Source organism: Neovison vison, chromosome 1 (assembly GCF_020171115.1).
Source record: "Neovison vison isolate M4711 chromosome 1, ASM_NN_V1, whole genome shotgun sequence".
Lineage (NCBI taxonomy): Eukaryota > Metazoa > Chordata > Mammalia > Carnivora > Mustelidae > Neogale > Neogale vison.
Window position 1 is genome coordinate 82,672,965 of NC_058091.1, and position 12,882 is coordinate 82,685,846.

A 12,882-nucleotide genomic window follows, 5' to 3' on the forward strand; every position below is an offset into this window, starting at 1 on the left:
CATCAAATTTCCTGACATATGGGTTCTGCCAGGTGTCTAGTTTGGTCGTGATGATATAGGATTTTCTTTTTTGCCCCCTGCTGGAGTGGAACTAAGACTCAGGGCCACACAAGCAGTCATGCACTATGTTCTGATTTAAAAACAAATCTCATCTTTTCCAAGAAAGAGCAAAAATGTTCATGGCCTCTGTGTGTGTGTGTGTGTTTAAAGCAGTAATTATATAGGTGTCAGTTGTTCTCTTTCTAGGACCACACTGTCTTGGTAATCTAAAAGTTGGGTGACAGTTTAGTGACTCTTAGTGTGTGGGCTAGCAGCATCAGAATCACCGGAGAGCTTGTTTTAAGTGAAAATTCTGTAATTTTCACCCACACCCATTGCATTTAAAATGCTGGGGAGGCCTGGCAATCTACATTTTAACAAGTTCTCCAGATGACTCTGATGCATGCTAAAGAGGGCCATTCATTTGGAACTTCTATAGCTGTGCTGTCTAATACGGGAGCCACTAGCCATATATGGCTATTTACATTTAAATTACTTAAAAGAAAGTGAAATTTAAAATCCAGTACCTTAGCCACACTAGCTATATTTCAATTGCTCATAATCACATGTAGCTAGTGGCTACCATATTAGACAACAAAATATGGAGAGTTTCATTCATTATTTCAGAAAATTCTGCTGGACAACTCTTCTGTAGCTTTTCAAGTCATTGCCTAAATTTCTGGGACTCTAGGTCCTCCAAAATGTCTCACTTTACGCTGGGAGAGGGTCTTGGCTTTCATGAACTCAGAGGTCTTTAGTTATCTTGGATATCTTGGACATAAATAGAGCTTCCTCTCCTCCTTCTCTATCTCCTATTTGTCATCTGTCCCTTGAGGGGAAAGGTAGAAATCAGGCAGCCCACTGGTCACATATCATTCACAGATGTTTTAATTGGTACATTGTGTTTAATAATGGAATTAATTCCAACATTAAAAACTAGAATATTTTTACATAAAAATTCAAAACTTTCCATTTCTCCAACACCTCCCCCAGCCCCCCAAATTGGAATATCTGGCAACCTATCTTCCTGCCTGGCTATTATCTGCTGGGCTGGCTGGGGAGCAGGCTCTCACGTTGATTGGGTATGCACACTAGAGTTTGCCACTGACCTTACCTGCTCAATTTCACCCATTTATGTTCACTGCCTCAATCCCTGTTTGAATTTGAATTGGCTGCTATAAGTTTCCCATCAAGGAGCCACTGGGGTCCTCACAATCTCTTAAGAATAGTCCCTGATGAGTATGATGACAGAATTATTTATAATTCCCTGATAGAATAGTTCAAAAGAACTTTTACCAGGCCCTCTAAAGTAACAGAAATAAGCTAACCAGTAAATCAAAGGCAATGCATTCACACATGCCCCCTCACTTTTGAGGCAGGATTCTGGACCAGTAACTTCCTCTTGACTGAAGACAATGCTTCCCTGGTTGTATTGCAGAGCCTTTTAATCTTTTCCAGCACAGCCTGCCTCAGAAATCAAGAGCACTTTACAAAAACACCAGAGAACTCTTCTTTGGTCATTGTAGAGAACAGAGAAACCTGACAGATAAGCTTATAATGCCAGTGGAAGTCTTGAATTACAAAAGAAAGAGAATCTGGGGCAATTTTTCTTAAAATACTACTACACTTTACTCAAATAACTGTTTTGTGAATTTCAGAACTCCCTTCCTCCCTGCCTCCCTTCCTTCCCCCATTTCTTTCTTCCTTCCCTCCTTTCTTTCTCTCTCTCTCTCCTTCTTCCTTCCTTTCTCCCTTTTCTCCTTCCTCCCTCCCTCCCTCCCTCCCTCCCTCCCTCCCTCCTTCCCTCCCTTCCTTCCTTCCTTCCTTCCTTCCTTCCTCCCTTCCTTCTCTCTCTCTCTCTTTCTTTCTTTCTCTTTCCAATTAATCTTTATTCCAGGTCGACTACATCAACATTGATTATGGGAATATTTAAACTTTGTTGTGATTTTAGTCTCTTTTTTGATATTAAAGAGAGCATTTTACTACAGATGAAGCATTACAAGAGGAAAGATAATGGAGTATAAATTAGGGGGTGAGGTGTAAAAAGGCAGAAATTCATTAGTATGGCAGAGGCTTATTTGCCTACATTCACAAGCCAAGGTTGACTACCTAAAGTCATTGGTTTCAGGCCAATTAAGTCTTGTAGTACTTCTTCTATCGTACTTTCATGGAAAGTCTAATGTTAAATAGAACACTGAATTGAGTACAAAGAAGAAAACAATCCTAAAAGTATTATGTTATTTAAGAATGTTTTCTTAGAGAGATGACTTCTGAACCCAGTCTTCGATGACCTAGTTTTGGAAAAAAGAAGGGGGAAATATACAGTTTCTCCAATGTAGTTTTTTCCTAAAACCTAGGTCTGATCATGTCAGACCTACTCCAGTCTAAACCACCGAATGACTCCCGCTGGGATCAAGTTCAGACTCTGATCCCTTCCAGTTTGGTCTTGACCTACCTTTCCAGTTTCATTCATTAATGCCCCTTCTGACACATTAGATTCCTAACTCCACTGGCGTACTTGTTTCTTTCCAAAACCTCTCATCATTATGTACTTTATTGTGCACTATTGTTCTGTCTGGAATGTTCATTTCCATTTTTCTCTCAAAATTCTCTTCATCCTTTGGTGTCTGTCTTAGATCATCTCCTTCTCAAACTTTACATTTGCGCTCCAATACTACCTTGAGTACATATCTAATAGCACTTATCATACTCTTTTGGAATTATGTACCTATCTCCACTATTTGACTGTGAGCTTGTTGAAAGAAGAGTCTTTGCTTTATTCATACCTAGTGCCTATCTTGAGTTTCAGATGATAGCAAAAGTGCATCGGGGCGCCTGGGTGGCTCAGTGGGTTAAGCCGCTGCCTTCAGCTCGGGTCATGATCTCGGGGTCCTGGGATCGAGTCCCGTATCGGGCCCTCTGCTCAACAGGGAGCCTGCTTCCTCCTCTCTCTCTCTCTCTGCCTCTCTGCCTACTTGTGATTTCTCTCTGTCAAATAAATAAATAAAATCTTTAAAAAAAAGTGCATTAGATATTTGAAAAGATGATTATAAATATTAATTCCCCAATATATTCAGTATGTGTATATAAACACACATATGTAAATATGTATATATAATTTCTTTTTAAAAATTTTTTTCAATTTATTTATTCTCAGAAAAACAGTATTCATTATTTTTTCACCACACCCAGTGCTCCATGCAAGCCGTGCCCTCTATAATACCCACCACCTGGTACCCCAACCTCCCACCCCCCGCCACTTCAAACCCCTCAGATTGTTTTTCAGAGTCCATAGTCTCTCATGATTCACCTCCCCTTCCAATTTACCCCAACTCCCTTCTCCTCTTTAACACCCCTTGTCCTCCATGATATTTGTTATGCTCCACAAATAAGTGAAACCATTAGATAATTGACTCTCTCTGCTTAACTTATTTCACTCAGCATAATCTCTTCCAGTCCCATCCATGTTGCTACAAAAGTTGGGTATTCATCCTTTCTGATGGAGGCATAATACTCCATAGTGTATGTGGACCACATCTTCCTTATCCATTCATCCGTTGAAGGGCATCTTGGTTCTTTCCATAGTTTGGTGACCGTGGCCATTGCTGCTATAAACTTTGGGGTACAGGTGGCCCTCCTTTTCACAAAATCTGTATCTTTGGGGTAAATACCCAGGAGTGCAATTGCAGGGTCATAGGGAAGTTCTATTTTTAATTTCTTGAGGCATCTCCACACTGTTCTCCAAAGAGGCTGCACCAACTTGCATTCCCACCAACAGTGTAAGAGGGTTCCCCTTTCTCCACATCCTCTCCAACACATGTTGTTTCCTGTTTTGTTAATTTTGGCCATTCTAACTGGTGTAAGGTGATATCTCAATGTGGTTTTAATTTGAATCTCCCTGAGGGCTAATGATGATGAACATTTTTTCATGTGTCTGATAGCCATTTGTATGTCTTTTTTTCCCCCAATTTATTTATTTTCAGAAAAACAGTATTCATTATTTTTTCACCACACCCAGTGCTCCATGCAAGCCATGCCCTCTATAATACCCACCACCTGGTACCCCAACCTCCCACCCCCCCGCCACTTCAAACCCCTCAGATTGTTTTTCAGAGTCCATAGTCTCTCATGGTTCACCTCCCCTTCCAATTTACCCAAAAGCACATACCCTCCCCAATGTCCATAACCCTACCCCCCTTCTCCCAATCCCCCCACAGTTTGTTTCGTGAGATTAAGAGTCACTTATGGTTTGTCTCCCTCCCTATCCCATCTTGTTTCATGGATTCTTTTCCTACCCACTTAAGCCCCCATGTTGCATCACCATTTCCTCATATCAGGGAGATCATATGATAGTTGTCTTTCTCCGCTTGACTTATTTTGCTAAGCATGATATGCTCTAGTTCCATCCATATTGTCGCAAATGGCAAGATTTCGTTTCTTTTGATGGCTTCATAGTATTCCATTGTGTTTATATACCACATCTTCTTTATCCATTCATCTATTGATGGACATCTAGGTTCTTTCCATAGTTTGGCTATTGTGGACATTGCTGCTATAAACATTCGGGTGCACGTGCCCCTTTGGATCACTATGTTTGTATCTTTAGGGTAAATACCCAGTAGTGCAATTGCTGGGTCATAGGGCAGTTCTATTTTCAACATTTTGAGGAACCTCCATGCTGTTTTCCAGAGTGGTTGCACCAGCTTGCCATTTGTATGTCTTGATGGGAGAAGTGTCTGTTCATATCTTCTGCCCATTTTTTGATATATTTGCCTGTTTCGTGTTTGTTGAATTTGAGAAGTTCATTATAGATCCTGGATATCAACCTTTTGTCTGTACTGTCATTTGCAAATATCTTCTTTCATTCTGTGTGTTGCCTCTTTGTTTTTTTGACTGTTTCCTTTGCTGTGCAGAAGCTTTTGATTTTGATGAAGTCCCAAAAGTTTATTTTCGCTTTTGTTTCCTTTGCCTTTGGAGATATATCTTGAAAGAAGTTGCTGTGGCTGATATCGAAGAGATTACTGCCTATGTTCTCCTCTAGGATTCTGATGGATTCCTGTCTCACATTGAGGTCTTATAATTTCTTATATTTTTAAATATTTGCTTGGGAAATGATGTTCCATGCTTTTTTAAAAATTTTTTTCAATTTATTTATTTTCAGAAAAACAGTATTCATTATTTTTCACCACACCCAGTGCTCCATGCAAGCCGTGCCCTCTATAATACCCACCACCTGGTACCCCAACCTCCCACCGCCCCCCCGCCACTTCAAACCCCTCAGATTGTTTTTCAGCATCCATAGTCTCTCATGATTCAGCTTCCCTTCCAATTTGCCACAAATCCCTTCTCCTCTCTAACACCCCTTGTCCTCCATGACATTTGTTATGCTCCACAAATAAGTGAAACCATATGATAATTGACTCTAAGTGAAGAGTCATGAAAGTAGATATTATGTCTTTGTAATTTTCTTTGTGTACAATTTGGAAAATATCTTATATAATGTGAGTTCTTGTATCAGTTAGCTGGTGCTCAATAATAAAACACACTAGATGTTAGAGGCTTAAAGCAAAAAATTATTTCTTTCAAGTCTACATTTTTTCTGGAGAGTTCCACTTATCTTGGCTTGGATTGCTTATGTAAATACTAGTTGTTGGGGGCCGAATGTTCTGTGATGACCCTGTCTAGAATGTCATGGCCCTACTCCATGTAGTGTCATATTAGTCCAGGCTTGTTTTGGTGGTGATGACCTGCTGCCAAAGAGGAAATAAAATGTGCAAATTATTTTTCAAATATCTGCTTGCAAAATGTGTGCTACTTTCCCATTGGCTAAGGCAAATAAATTACCAAGGTCAGAGTCAGTTTTAGGAAGACACTACCAAAGGCTACGGATACAAGGGTGTAAAAAATAAAGCAATCAATATATTGCTTGAAAAATATACAAAGTAGTTATATTTTGCACATTAATATATAGTAAAGAGAAGATGGTGTTTTTCTCCAAAGGCATATTAAAAAACCCAGTCCAGTTTGGCAAAACCTATTTAATCCATTTTTTTCTCAGCTGTAAAATCAGGATGGTACCACCTATTGCTTAAGACTTCTGTGAAAATTATGTGAAATAATTAATATGCAGCCTTTTCACCATACTTGGCACAAAGTCATCCTCAACACTCATTTACTTCTTTTTTCTACCTTTCTCCTGTCTCTAGACTCCTAAGCACTCTCAGTTTTTCTTTGTTTAGCCAGGTTTTATGAGGCTAGTGAGAAAATTTTCAGTATAGTATTTCAGAGATGAATCAACTGACTTAGACATACAGAGATAGTGTCACCTTGAAATGTCTTGAAAAGAAAATTCTCATATTGTATAAGATCAGTGAAAAGCACAATTCATCATTATTACATATTGTAGTCTTTGCCAGGAGTTGTGGGCACAAATCTTATCCCACGTACTTTGTTTTATGTGGAGGTGTTGCTTAGTAACATCGTATTAAGGGAGAATGGACAAGAAAGCTATGTCAGGCATTTCTAACTCAGGTCAGCACCATTATATCCTTGGTATGAAATTGGGAAATTTTACTCAAGGTCAATAGACTCAACATTCTTTCTTGGTTTCAGCTTTTTTCTCTACAGCACATGATTTAAACTTGAAACATTATCTGCTTAGCAAGTCTAAATTATCATTAAATTTAGGTTGGATAGTTTACTGTTGTTTGGTACCTTGAATTTTACTTAAGACATAATAAATACTCAAAATGAGTTGGTATTGATTGTTCAAAGTTTAGCAACTATTATAGAACATCTAGTTATTGAAAAATTTAATCTAAAAGTCAAAGCGGATGAATGCACAGTATCCATCCCAGATGCCCTGAAGAAGGGGAGGAGTTGGGAAGCCCTACCTTGTCATGTACCATCAGTAAAATATACTGTACCCAGGCCCCCCTCCAAAAATGTCAAAGAGAATAACAATACTTATATATTTGTTTATAAAAGATATTAGAAATTCATTCAGCATGTATTCAATCTTATTAATAAATGATACTATTAGTAAGAGTTTCATGCATTCAGTTCAATTAAATGAAGGTTTATTGAGTGCCTTTTAAGCGTCAGTTTTACTGTGCTGAGCACTGGGTATGTGAAAGCTTGCAGAAAAGTCCCCTGTTGTACAGGTCAGTTAAAAATATTGATGGTGGGGACACCTGGGTGGCTCAGTTGGTTAAGCGGCTGCTTTCAGCTCAGGTCATGGTCCCAGCCTCCTGGGATCGAGTCCCACATCGGGCTCCTTCCTCAGCAGGGAGCCTGCTTCTCTCTCTGTCTCTTCCTGCCATTCTGTCTGCATGTGCTTGCGCTCTCTCTCTCTCTCTGAGAAATAAATAAATAAAACATTTAACAAAAAATATTGATGGTGAAGTACTTCTATGACAGTGAATCAGGAAACCCCTAATTCATGGTGATTATACTGGGTATCACAATTGCCTTGTGTTCTCTGTTCAGGTATTCAATCTCCACCACAGGCCTGGAGTCAGCTAGAGATTATTTTGCAATAGGAGAATGGTTAGTTGATAAAAATGTGCTTGGCTTTATGCCAAAATAATCCCGAATGACTGTAATTATTTATTGACCAACCAAGCTTTGGCCTCATTTGTACTTTTATGACAATTTTGTGTTGGCAGGAGATAGGATCTGGCAGATAGGACCTGGGATACTTTTCTGTTTGGGATGGCAAACTTGTGGATTTACTATTCCACCATTGTGACACAAAATGAGGATGGATCATTTCTCAAATTAACGAATAGGAGTGGGAGTTTATGGGAATGGATGCCAGCTGGATAAAATATGACATGACTGATGTTTCAGCCATATGGTATTTAGCTACCTCAGTGACTTTTTGATATCTGTAACTCTAAGAATATTATTCCCTATTACAACATTAGACAAAAGAAAAATCTATTCATACTTTTAGACCTGAAATTTTGTTTTTTTCCTTGATGACCTTATGGCTTTTCTGAAACAAAGTAAGGAATCAATCTTATACTGTCTTATGATACTCTCTCGAATAGACACTAAGCTCATAGAGAGCACAAACTCCATCTCACATGTCTTCAAAGCTTCTATTGCAGAAAGTTACCTTTCCCACACTTTTCCAGTCTAGGCCTAGAGCCTAGACGCCTCTAGGCTTGGCTTTTAGGCTAGAACTTTGTTCATGGTAATGTCAAGCAAGGCAGCTACCCTGATGAAGGGGCCCTGGAAAATCTTACAGTCATGCAGTGCATTAACCTTCTCTCTTTTAAAGTATTTTTCTTTGGGGGTGCCTGGGTGGCTCAGTGGCTTAAGCCTCTGTCTTTGGCTCAGGTCATGATCTGAGGGTCCTGGGATCAAGCCTCACATCAGGCTCTAAGCAGGGAGCCTGCTTCCCCTCTCTCTCTGCCTACCTCTTGGCCTACTTGTGATCTGTCTCTCTGTGTCAAATAAATAAATAAAATCTTTTAAAAACAAACAAACAAACAAACAAACAAATAAATAAATAATAAAGGATTTTTCTTTCTTATGTCCATGGTTATTCACATTTTCTAATGGATTTGTAGAGTTACAGACTTGTTCACCCTTCTGACTTTTTAACCTTACTAAATACAAACATAAAACTTAAATGTGTAAGAGTCACTGTGAGGTGCAAATTAAAAATCAGCAAAAGAAGAGATTTTTTCCTTCGGAGGGTGAAGTACTGATATTAGGTGAGGTCCTATAAATGCAGACCCTGAGACAAAAATGAGAGAGCAAATAGCTTATTTGGAAGTTGATCTTGGGGAATGCCTCCCACTCAGTTGGGAGGTAAGAAAGTGAGACAGGGAAGGGAAAGGAGGCAATAAATGGTACCTGTTGAACAGTAACTGAACGCTGGGGTACAGTACTCTTGGGGCAGTTTAGGAGAGTGAATCTAACGTCCTTCCTTATTCTACCTGAAGAGCAAGAAAATTGGGGAATTTAATCCTCCAATTCTTATCAATGGCTGAGCATTGCTGCTGGGAGTATCACCTCTGGCACTTCTAGCAGTCCTGTGTACTGTCTGAGAGAAAGCTGACAGACAGCCAGTTGCAGCATTCACTGGGATGGTGAGTGTTGGTGGGAGAAGGGCTGGGAACCTATAGGATCTCCTACAAATGCAAAAACTATCAGTGCATTTAAGTCAAATGAGACAGTTGATTTTTTTAAAAAGATTTTTATCTATTTATTTGATAGAGAGAGATCACAAGTAGGCAGAAGGCAGGCAGAGAGAGAGGGGGAAGCAGGCCCCCCGCTGAGCAGAGAGCCCGATGCGGGGCTCGATCCCAGGACCCCGAGATCATGACCCGAGCCGAAGGCAGAGGCTTAAACCACTGAGCCACCCAGGAACCCCAGTTGATTTGTTTTTGTATTTTGTTTCGAGAATGTTGCAATTTGAAGAGAAGAAACACATTGTTTTCCCCTAGGCTTACAGATTACTTCAAGATTTTTCTATTAGATGAAATTTGTATTTAAGCACATGTACACACATGTGTGTGTATTAAACATATATCTGTATGTGTCTTAAAGATTAAAAATAAATTTTCAGTACATTAGAAAAAAACTTTGAGATAGTTAAGGTTAATTTGGTTTGTGGGGGTGGGGGATTTTGTATGATTCTCTGAAAACTGAATGAAGTTACTAAATAAAAAAACCCTCCATGTTACTAATGGCTAATGCTCCAGACTAACTGCCAAGAAAATCTGGACAATTTTCTCTTAGGTCAGCAATTCCACCCACCTTAGGGATCAGCACCCAAAGGCTAATCTTCAAATATTTTGCTTACATATCCCTTAAAAACTTTGGAAAATGTATGACTGCTGAGATATTTATTACTTTAAATATGGGTTTGTATTGAAAATATTGATCTTCCTAAACAAAACTGTTATAATCATGGTTGAAACACTTCTATTGATAATACTTTCACTCCTTTTGGGGGAAATAAGCATATGAATTGAAAAATATTTGGATAATTATTTCCTTTAAGATAGAAATGTTAATATCCTTCTCAAATTACGCTTTTTATGGTATTTTGTTGTAGCTCCATATTTTCAATAGCTTCTTTTATTTCCTTTGGGATATGAATTTGGTATTATTGAAGCTTTGCTTATCCTATTCTTTTTCACTTAGGTAGCTACTCCCTGTTTCGAGTCTCTAGAAGATAAAATCCCTTCTCCTGCTAAAGTAAAGAAGGACAGGTACTTGGAGGTACCTGGATGTCTGGTTGGCAGGGGAAGGGACTGAGTCAGGACAGATATTCAACCAGATCCTTCAGTTTCCCACTATACCACTCATTTGTATTGCCTTCCCCGGTCATTGGTGATTCAAGTTCTGAACCTTCCTGGGCTTGCATTCCATCAGCATTTCACTCTTAGCCCTTCAGTTAGGCTTTTTCAACTGTTCTAAGACAATGCCCATTTGTCTATTTATTTTCTCATTTTTTCAAATGTTGTTGGCACATCTTAACTATTGTCTCTTTTCCCATTTGTGGATTAATTTTTAAATCCCTTTTATTATATAGTGGGGCTTAAGGAGAGAGTAGAATATTTAGATATAGCTATAGGTAGATATATATATAGATAGAAATATATATATGTAAAGAAGCAGAGAAAAGCTTTGCTGTGGTGCTAGGCCAGGGAACTGCTCATATTGCCTAAAGTATACATCAAAGAGATATTGGACTTCTTTAATTCCCATTGCTTGGTGGACACAGATATTTGGATGACTGTATGATATCAAACGAATATATAGTTATGACTACACGATATTAAGAGTGGAATGTTCACACACACACACACACACACACATTGCACATAAACCAATTTTTCCTGAGTACTTGGGAATTCTTGTATGTGCTTTGCCCAGGAGTTTGATATGTAAAAATAGAAATTGTCTAATTTCTCGAGAAGCAACTATTTCTGGCTTACTCTGTGTGGTAATGAGACACAGCAATAGGAGTGTAATGAAAAATTCACCTAGAAACAAAACAGGCCTTGAGCGGCCAGCGTACATAGACTTTCACTGAGCCAGCTGCTCAGGAAACATCAGATTGAGATATGTCCAAATACATCACTTCTCAGCTTAAATTTACCAAGCATTATTGAATGTCACTACAGTTCCCAGAGACTAAAGAATCATCAACCCTTCTGTGCAGCCTGTAAGCCTCCCTGTAAGGAAAGAGGCATCAACCCTTCTGTGCAGCCTGTAAGCCTCCCTGTAAGGAAACCATTATTCCGCTACTCAATTAACTGCTAAGGAGACAGAAAACTATGTGCCCAGGAGAGAAAACCTTCCTTTGTGGGCTAATCAAAATCCAATGGCTTCTGAAAAGGGCTTGAAAAGATCATTAATTAGGAAGGATGCCTAAATTTGGCATTCAAGGAAATGGTGTACACGTCTAACAATAAAGGCATAACGAACAAAATCTATAGACCATAAGGATGTCCAGGTTCTTCCTGACTTAACCAGCAAGGTTTTTGAGCATCATTTGGATCTCTAATTAAGGGTTAACCATTTAGACTTGATAGTGGAGTTCTTAGGATCCATTTATATATTTGCTCTGATGGCTGTCAACACCTCAGAAGAGCAAAGAACTAAGGTAGGAATGGGAAAAAGAGGGGAAATTTATGTACTAAGTTGTTACAAATAAAAAATTTTAGAGAAACATGGATATTGCCATTTCAGGAACCATTTGGAGATGAGCTTTTGACTTTACACCCTGGGCTAGAGTAGATAATCATCATTTCTTACTGGCATAAAGGTAAAAAATATTACTTATTGCTTGTATCAAAATCATTCTAAATATCTGGGGATGAGATGGATTCCTTAATCTTATGTGATTAATCTTACGTGGAAAAAAATGGGAAAGTTGAATGTGAAGACACTGAAACTGATGTCAACACATACTTGTAAGCGCCCAAGCAGATTACTCTTGGATTTCTGTTTTGCCTGTATTGTACTTGGAAAGGCCAAATTAAAACAAAATGTGAATCTGATCTGTAAAAGTCTCTTTATGAATATAACCAAGTGAAAAAGCCCCTTTTGCTTTTCCAAAGTGGTGGGGTTCAGAGTAATGTTTAATTACAATTTTAGTTTCTGTGCTTTTTTTTTTTTTTTTTTACTATATAAACCATTTTCTGAAGACAAAACACCCCCAACTTTACCCACTTGATAGGAAAATAATGAGTTGAATAAAATGTTTTTTTTTCCCTGAGCTTGATGACTACTATTTTGATCAATTTTTTAAAAAACATTTTTTTCTTCTTTTTCTTTTTAAAAGATTTTATTTATTTATTTGACAGACAAAGATCACAAGTAGGCAGAGAAGCAGGCAGAGATATTTTGACCAATTTTTAGAGTGTTAATTTGTATGTTTTATTGGTAGTTCAAATATAAAGCATAGATAGAATAAGACCTGATTGCTTTAATAAAGAACATGATTTTAGCAGTTTACAGTTGATAGTTATTTGCTTTTCATGTGCAAATTTAGGGAAAGTGATCCCAGTTGGTGGATCTTTCTATTCCACATGGTTATTCAAGAACCAAGGTTTTTCTCATTTTATTTTTCTGCCATTCTATAGGGGATTGTTTTCATGGGTCATATCAGGGTGCAGCTGGCCAAAGAAAGGCTCCTTATTGTCCTAAGAAGCCACCCTTAAGGGACATACCATTTCTACTCATTGGCAAAGTCTTAGTCCCATGGCCAAGTTTAACTACAAGAGAGGCTGGGAATCCACAGTCTAGAGCAGCAGCCAAGAACCTTTTTCTGTTAGGACCAGATAGCAAATATATTAGACTTTACAATTCAAA